The 9,166-nt window shown below is 34.2% G+C and overlaps 1 long non-coding RNA gene across 1 annotated transcript; it reads left to right on the top strand.

The window, feature by feature from the left end:
* The first annotated feature begins 5,189 nt into the window (after positions 1-5,189).
* Positions 5,190-6,591, top strand: LOC125477223. Its single transcript, XR_007258410.1, has 2 exons — positions 5,190-5,510; positions 5,625-6,591. It is a non-coding gene; the product is annotated as an uncharacterized LOC125477223 (long non-coding RNA).
* Positions 6,592-9,166: the final 2,575 nt, after the last annotated feature.

The raw sequence follows: 9,166 nt of genomic DNA, 5'->3' as shown, positions 1-9,166 counted from the left end.
CATGTTTCGTTGTTTTCGTTATACTATTCTGGTAGGTATGTGCGTAGGCCTGGCAAACGGGTCGTGTCTATCGTGTTCGTGTCGTTTTCGTGTAGCACCTGTTATCTTAACGGGTCGTGTCGTATCACACCCGTTATCTTAACGGGTCCTTAACAGGTCGTGTCACTTTACCCAACGGGTAAAGTGACCCGACCCGTTATGACCCGTTAAGAAAAAAAAAAAAATTTTAAATTTGCACATACCACACATTGCCACATAAATATTACTTCAAAACATTAAAACATTTCTCGTTCAAGTACTATATCTACACTCGAAAATAAAAGCCTAATAAAAAAAAGAATACATACACAACTAATATATTACAAATATTAAATGTGTAAGGATAAAGAGTTTTTGTTTTTAAGATTGTAAGTCTTTCTCAAAAGTTTACACCTCCATTTACAAAATCTTCAATTTACATCAATCATCATGAAATTGTATTCAATTTACACCTACATCTATATAATTATTATAGTTTTTACTTTTTAGGGATATAAAATTATTAAATTAATGTATATAATTATTAATATTATAGTTGATTTATACTTTTATTAAGTATATAAATTATAACATAAGATTTTGTGATATCCACATCCACTAGTGTAAATATTTTAAATTGAAGATCAAATTCATTCTTTGTATTCATATAGGGTCAAGGAGTGTAGCTGTAAAAATTCATCAAAATCAGAGTTAAAATAACCGTTAAATCTTGATTTTTCGTTTATAACCGTCGAAAAGCTTTGTCCCGTTACTTGATTTCTGAATTTTTTTTTTTGTGATTTTTTGCTGATGTGATCTCCAAGCATATACAAACAATTTTGACGGTTTGGATCGTTGAAATTAGTTTTGGAGAATTCGTAAAACGATAGATTGACTAACACTTAGAGTTTATTTTTACTTTCATTAAGTATAACATAAGATTTTGTGGTATCCACTTGTGTAAATATTTTAAATTGAAGATCAAATTCATTCATTGTATTTATATAGGGTCAAGGAGTGTAGTTATAAAACATCATCAAAATCGGAGTTAAAATAACCGTTAAATCGTGATTTTTCGTTTATAACCGTTGAAAAGCTTTGTCCCGTTACTTGATCTCTGAATGTTTTTTTTTGTGATTTTTTGCTGATGTGATCTCCAAGCATATACAAACAATTTTGACGGTTTGGATCGTTGAAATTAGTTTTGGAGAATTCGTAAAACGATAGATTGACTAACAATTAGAGTTTATTTATACTTTCATTAAGTATAACATAAGATTTTGTGGTATCCACTTGTGTAAATATTTTAAATTGAAGATCGAATTCATTCATTGTATTCATATAGGGTCAAGGAGTGTAGTTATAAAAAATCATCAAAATCGGAGTTAAAATAACCGTTAAATCGTGATTTTTCGTTTATAACCGTTGAAAAGCTTTGTCCCGTTACTTGATCTCTGAATGTTTTTTTTTTTGTGATTTTTTTTTGATGTGATCTCCAAGCATATTCAAACAATTTTGACGGTTTGGATCGTTGAAATTAGTTTTGGAGAATTCGTAAAACGATAGATTGACTAACACTTAGAGTTTATTTATACTTTTATTAAGTATAACATAAGATTTTTGTGGTATCCACTTGTGTAAATATTTTAAATTGAAGATCGAATTCATTCATTATATTCATATAGGGTCAAGGAGTGTAGTTATAAAAAATCATCAAAATCGGAGTTAAAATAACCGTTAAATCGTGATTTTTTGTTTATAACCGTTGAAAAGCTTTGTCCCGTTACTTGATCTCTGAATGTTTTTTTTTTGTGATTTTTTGTTGATGTGATCTCCAAGCATATACAAACAATTTTGACAGTTTGGATCGTTGAAATTAGTTTTGGAGAATTCGTAAAACGATAGATTGACTAACACTTAGAGTTTATTTATATTTTCATTAAGTATAACATAAGATTTTGTGGTATCCACTTGTGTAAATATTTTAAATTGAAGATCGAATTCATTCATTGTATTCATATAGGGTCAAGGAGTGTAGTTATAAAAAATCATCAAAATCGGAGTTAAAATAACCGTTAAATCGTGATTTTTCGTTTATAACCGTTGAAAAGCTTTGTCCCGTTACTTGATCTCTGAATGTTTTTTTTTTGTGATTTTTTGCTGATGTGATCTCCAAGCATATACAAACAATTTTGACGGTTTGGATCATTGAAATTAGTTTTGGAGAATTTGTATGCCATCAATCAAGTTCCGTGTGTGTGTGTGTGTGTATATATATATTTATTAAGTAGATTTAAATCTATTTATTTTGTACGTATAAATTATAATTGACTGGTACACAGAATTATACATACATCACGTGTCACGTGTGTCATTATAAAAATAGTGAGATATGTCATGACAGTCATGTGTGTGATAAAAAGTTAATAACTTAAAAAAAAAAAAAATTCTCACCACTTCTATTAATTTTCATTTTTCTCTCTCTTTTTTGTTTCATTTTCAACTTTTTCTTATCATTCTCACTTTTCCCTCCAACATCTTTCCCTAATTCCCTCACTTTTTTGTTTCATTTTCAACTTTTCTTAACATTTTCATTTTCCCTCCATTTTTTTTTTCAAAAAGGGCGGCAAGTTGGCAACGGCAAGAAATTGATTATTGAAATTTGAATGGAAAGAAATCACATCAAATTTCAATGGATGCAAAATCATGCATATTAAATTATTAATTAATAATTATTATAGTTTTTATAAAATTTAATATATATATATATATATAATTATTATAGATAGACTTAATATTTTGGGGGTATAATTATTATAGTATATATAATTATTATAATTATTATAAATTTTATAGTTAATTTAATATATATATATATATATATTTATTATAATTTTTAGGGGTATAAAATTGTAAAATTAATGTATATAATTATTATAGTATTTTTTTAGGGTTATAAAATTATAAAAATAATATTCTGCTTATCGTGTATCGTGTTACCCACGTGTATACCCGAACCAACCCATTATCTTAACAGGTGCTTATCGGGTTACCCGATAACGACCCGATTCGTTATCGTGTCGACCCAAACACCTGTTAATTTCGTGTCGTGTCGTGTCGTGTCGGGTTATCGGGTCGTATCAGAAATTGACAGGCCTATATGTGCGTATAACTATTATGTTTATCACCATTCTCTGACGGTGTTTGTTGAATTGTTGCTACACAATCTCGGATGGTTCCAATGCTGGACATCAAAGAAATTTCGACCATTTTTTTCCTTTATTTATTTATTTATCTACATATTATTTTGGTTTGTTGAAATTTCGACTGTAGTTTGTTTTGTGCTGGACGTAAAAGGTTTTCTTTCGATGATTAGAGCAACTCCAGCGTGTGAAACCTCCTCCTAGGCAATACACTATGTTATCCACCTGGTAAACAGTAACTGCCCTAATGAATAGTAATCACCTTTTGCATCTCCACCATTGCACTTCAATAGCCCTGGCAATAGGCAATAAAATATTAGTATTTTTTTTATTTATAAAATAATACAAAATAATTTTAATTGTAATTTCGGATAAGATTTTTAATCGTTCTCGTTGCGCCACATGTCATTATCCGAAGTATTATTAAATAATACAAAATAAATTTATTTGTAATTTCGGATAAGATTTTTAATCGTTCTCATTGCGCTACGTGTCATTATCTGAAAATACAATTATTGGTGATGGATTTCTGATAAGATTATTAACCAATCACGTCGGGCCACGTGTCATAATCTGTTTATAATCTTTGAGGGTAGATTTCCATTAGATTTTTAACGAATGACGGCATGCCATGTGACATTATCTACAACCTAATCCTTTCTGAATCCTCCATATAATCCACGATCCATCCTCACAAATCTCACACCAATTTTCTCAAGATCTCTATCATTATTCATAGTTTCTACTTCCTTCTTCACAAAAATCTCTATCATTATTCATAGTTTCTGCTTCTTTCTTCCAATGTCTTCTTCTTCCTCAAGGATGATGTGGGAACTCGATCAGGAAGAGGAAGAATTGCTTAACGAATCAGAAGGAATGTTCAATCTCCAGGTGGAAAAAAATGAGAGGGATGAGGATGAGGAGCATAGAAGGAGAGATGACAAAGCAAGAATGGGCAGAGCCTCACATTCTCATCTAGTCATCCAAGTTGTGGCTCAGATTTGCAGGCCCAGCCGTTCCAGAAACATTGATAGAGCAGGCAACGACGAGGTACGAAACTCTTGGGTATAGTACAAACAAATAAATAATATATTGTTACCTGATCCGAGTAATTTTTCCCACTTCGAATATTAGCACTAGCTTGTGCCAAGGCGTCTCTCCACGTACTAAATGATTGGCTAAGTAATTTCCAACGATTGGACATCGATTCTTTAGTTCTTTTCCCACCAATTTTCTCAAGATAATTGGTATGAATAAGACTCCACATTTCTCGCAACTGCATCTCATTACCCGTAAGCCAACTATGAGTAACTTCATCCCAGCTAGTACACAACGCAACATCTTTAAGAAGCGACCAATTCGTACCTGCATCAGTAGTCATTTTGTTGAAAAAAAATGGATCGAAACTTTGAGAGAAAAAAAGGAATGTGATTGAAAGTAGTTGAGAAAATATGAAATTGTGGTGTAAGGTAGATGATAAGAGAAGGTATTTATAGAAAAGTAAAAACAATTTTTTAAAAAAAATTTTCAGATTTTTTTCGGATTTTTTTACAATTTTTTATTTATTTTTGTTCAACTAATTAATTTCTGCCGTTGGATATAAAAAAAGTTTGAATTCCAACACTCCAGATTGTGCCACGTGTCACAATGGTAACTTTTCTTAATTTTAAAACTATTTTTTCTTTTATTTATTTATTCATAAAGCCTATTTAATATTGACCGTTGATCTCAGATCTAACAGTTGATATTAAATACGTTTTTTTAATTTTTATTACCGTTGAGATCGAACGGTCCAAGTTAAAGAGTCGTTCAGATCGAATGCACCGCGGGCCCCTGTCGTCTGAAACTTGTCTGCTGACGCGCCCCCATGCGCGGGTGAGGCGCACGCATTTGACAGAATTTTTTTTAAAAAAGGGACTGACGCCAGCCTGACGCCAGCCTTGCGTCAGGTCCGCTCGCAGGCTGGCGATTCCTCACGGACCTGTTGCTCGGGCCTGCCCAGTCCCTCGGGCTCCCAACGCTGGAAGCTTGCAGCCGGGCTATGGAGCCCTGTTTGGTCCACTGTCCTCCGAGCAGTCCACAACGGTGGACTTGCTCTTATATATAGCGTCAGTAGTGGGTTTCTTTGGTTCATGTCGTACATGGTGGTTAACCATGTTTTTCACGGTGGATCACCTTCTTTGATTGGTGGAGCATGAGTTATAGCAGGGGGAGAGAAAGGGTTAATTGGTATTCTTCCTGTTCAAGATGCTGCCGAGGCAGCAACAGTGGACTCTGTGTTGTCTCTAGGTGATTTTTGCTTATTTCTCCATTTGTTACGGATGAGTGGATGCCTATGATTAAGTGAAAGTGAAATCTAAGAGGTTTTTTTATTATTATTGTTGGGAATTTGCCTAATTTCAGGAATGCGAAGTGATTCTGGTGAACGAAGCTATAGAGTTCAAGTTTGTACTCATCTCTCATTCTTCCTCTCTCTCCTTCTCTACTGGAAAATCCAGTCTTTCATCTTCCTCGGCTCTTCCTTTCTCTCCGCTCCCCGTATCTCTCTCCTTGGAGCCTACAAACCAAGTCGTGACGGTCGACAAGCTTCAAACATGCTGGACGCGTACTGGAGAAGGGACAGTTCTGTCCGTTGCGGAGACGGGGGAGTATGGGGGTAGGGGAGAGGATTTTCGGCAGGGAGATATGGGTTTAGGGAGAAAGAGTAAGGGAGAAGTATGGGGTAGGCTGATTTCCAGGGATTTCCTTTCACCCCTTCACTCACCACGAACCCATCTTTCTCTTCATTTCTCCCACCCTCAAATCTTCCGTTTTCCCTCTCGCAAAATACCCATCAAGGAAACCCTGCTTTTGGTTTATTTTGGGATTTTGTTTGTGCTCTCGATTTTCAGACGAGGGGCCAATTGGTTGAGGTTTGGAATTCTCCCCTTTTTGTCGAAGCGCACAAATTGTGTTTCAGTGGGATCGGTCTCGAATAGCTGCGTGCGTCTACTCTTTTCAAGGTATGGTGTTCGCCGATGGCATGTTTTAGCGTGTTTCTGTTTTTTTTTTTTTTTTTTTTTTCTTTGTTTTATATTTCTAATTTATCGTTTGCTGCTTGACAATGGTGATTGTAAGTTTTAGTTTGGATGTTTTTCTGATTTTGGGTTGGTCAGTGCGTTTGGGTTGCTTGAGAAAATGTGATCCCATGTTTTTTATTGAGTGAAATAATTAAGAGATAGAAAAGAGTGGAGAATTAGCGTCGAGAGTAGTGATGAAAAAAATGAGGAAAAAAAGATAGATGTGGAAGAAAGGGGGAGACTGGAAATTGAGGAAAGTGAAGAGAAAAAAAAAGGGGGTTAAGTGAGCAGCCAAAAGAGAAAAAATGAGGCAAAAAAGGCTTAATATGGGGAGTAGGCAGAAGAGAAAAGCAAGAGGGGGGAGACAGAACAGGAACAAGGTGTGGTTTTGTTGTTGGTTTTATCCAAATTTTTGATTTGGAATTTGATTTGAAGCTTATTTGTTATTAGTTTAGTCTAATTTAGTATTGGTTTATCTAGGTTTGTAGCTAATTTAATGTTAATGTTGATCTAGACGTTTTAATTTGTTGTGAACTTATATGGGTTTCGTTTTTTAATTGTTATTTTACAGTTGCTCGGGATGACTTTGGCTTTTATATTGGTTTGGGTAATTTTTTTTTTTAATTTCATTTGAAGATTTAGTGTCATTATACACCTTTGCACCACTGTTTGTTCTGCTTTTCTCGGTTTGTGTATATAGTTTGGGTAGAATTGGACTGTTCTTTTTTAACTTAATTAAAGTGTTTGAGACTTAATTGAATGAAAGTTTAGTTTGGTTTGGCCACGATGAGGTGTTTGGTGTTGGGTCTATGATCCTTTGGTCCAATGGAGATGTGTAATTCCCATTAAGCTTTAGGAAGTTTCGGGAATAAGGAAGATTTTTTCTATTGAGAGTGTTATTGTTATTGTGTTGCTTTTTCTTTTCGAATTTTGGTGGCTGGATTTTGAGATTTAGGTTGTGGGTGGGATTGAGTTTCAGATCCGGGCATGGGTGGGCAAACAGAGTTGCCCAGAAGCATGCTTGCAGACTTGCAATGCAAACATCGTATGCAGTTCTGGAAACGGGACTAGCAATCCCATGGTTTTTGAGGGGTTTCACTATGACAGGCTAATCCCATGGTTAGTCAAGATGAGTGAAGGTTAGTGTCATTAACGTTAGTCTCAGTGGGTAACAAATAGGGGACCGGACTAACACTTAGTCCAGTCCAATCCAATGAGAGTTAGCGAGGGCAAACAAACGCGCTCTCAGTGTTTATCCTGACTTAGTACACTCCATTTGTTTATTTAAATGCATATATCTAGGATATTTTCATAAGATGTCAATATGTAATTAAAGTTAAATAAAATTAAATGTATAATCTAAGGATTTATACGACAAATTTCTCATATAGGAATTAAAGTTATATATATGTAATTCTAAGGATTTATCTATATGAGCTATTAATCACTTGAACATATACCAGATTCAGTCAGCATGTATAATCTTAAAAAGTATTATTCCTAATTTCTTAATTGTTGAAAAATAAGGCCTTGTTTGGTCTCTAGGATTGGAATGGAATGGTTAAACTATTGTATTCATGGTATATTAAAGATAGAGGTGAATGCTTTTTCATATTGAGGGGATTAGAAGGGGGATAAGACATGATGGAAAATAACCCGTTCTGATCCTTACCATTTTGGCAAATTGGAATGGAAAATAATCCATCAAATCCATCTCCTACCTTCAAGTAACCCACAAATTTTTCATTTCTTTCGTCAACATTCCTTGAATATAGTGGGTTGTCCATTTCAATCCAATCTTAAAGACCAAATGAGGCCACAATTTTTTCATTTCTTTCCTGAACATACCTTGGATATAGGTCATATATATCAACATGCTTCAAATGTCTTAATTTACAACTTTCTTATGTTTACCACTTTTAAATATAGGTTACATGGCTTGATAACATTGCACATATGCACTGCACCGAACATAGATAAAAGTAGAAAGTTTCATGTCTGCACACGTGCTCCCTAAGCTGTTTTAGTGAAAAATTGCATGTCTGTACCTTTATTTCCTTCATTTATCTTCCTGTTTAAATTATGAGCCATGTATTAAATTTTCTCAACCTTTAAGATGTTTGCGGCTTCCTTACCATGATATTACACTTGGGGCTGCATGGCCTGAACTGTTCGTTGACCAAGGAAAATACTGGGATTTGCCTGTGTCAATTTCCTTAGATATGTCATCACTTGTTTCCGAATCTGGATTGCGGCACCGCATTGGTGTACATAAAAACATACAGGCAGTTAATTCCGTAGATTCTGCGCAAAGGCTGTCTTTTCTTATGGAAAAAGCCAAGGCAAAATGAGACACGAAAAGACATCATGATACATAAAGAAAAGGGTTGGTTTTGGCGGCCATCTTATGATGTGCGTCTTAAAAAACCCCATTCTTCAGTATCTAAAATTTTTGGTAATTTTACACGTTATTTATAATTTTTGTGATAACTTGTATTATCTCATTACATTTTTGTTGGAAGTTTCATACCAATACTTAGGTGCAATATTGTATAACTTTTAGCTTATACATTTGCCTTTTTTTATACATGTATACATGTTTTGGTACCTCTTAGTGTCACTTATATTGTATGTGTAGTTTTCTACTTTAGTATTAAACCCAGTACATGTAATGAGTATGTCACCTCCTTTCATCTGTTCCGTGGTCGTAGATGTGCCTGCAGTAGAAGAAACATCATAAATAATAGAAATAAAATATAATTCTAGAGACTAAAGTTCTAAAGGAACGATTCAATATTTTTGTTTTGTGTTTATGAGTCCAGGTTTGTTGCCGACAGTATGCAATCTCTTAGAGCACTTTCAGCGTTGGCTTTTGCTGGGGAACAG

The sequence above is a fragment of a genome, unplaced genomic scaffold (assembly GCF_019419815.1).
Source record: "Pyrus x bretschneideri cultivar Hongxiangsu unplaced genomic scaffold, Pyrus_bretschneideri_v1 Contig200, whole genome shotgun sequence".
NCBI lineage: Eukaryota > Viridiplantae > Streptophyta > Magnoliopsida > Rosales > Rosaceae > Pyrus > Pyrus x bretschneideri.
Note: the sequence above shows the minus strand (reverse complement) of the source record. Positions and strands in the feature narration are given on the sequence as shown.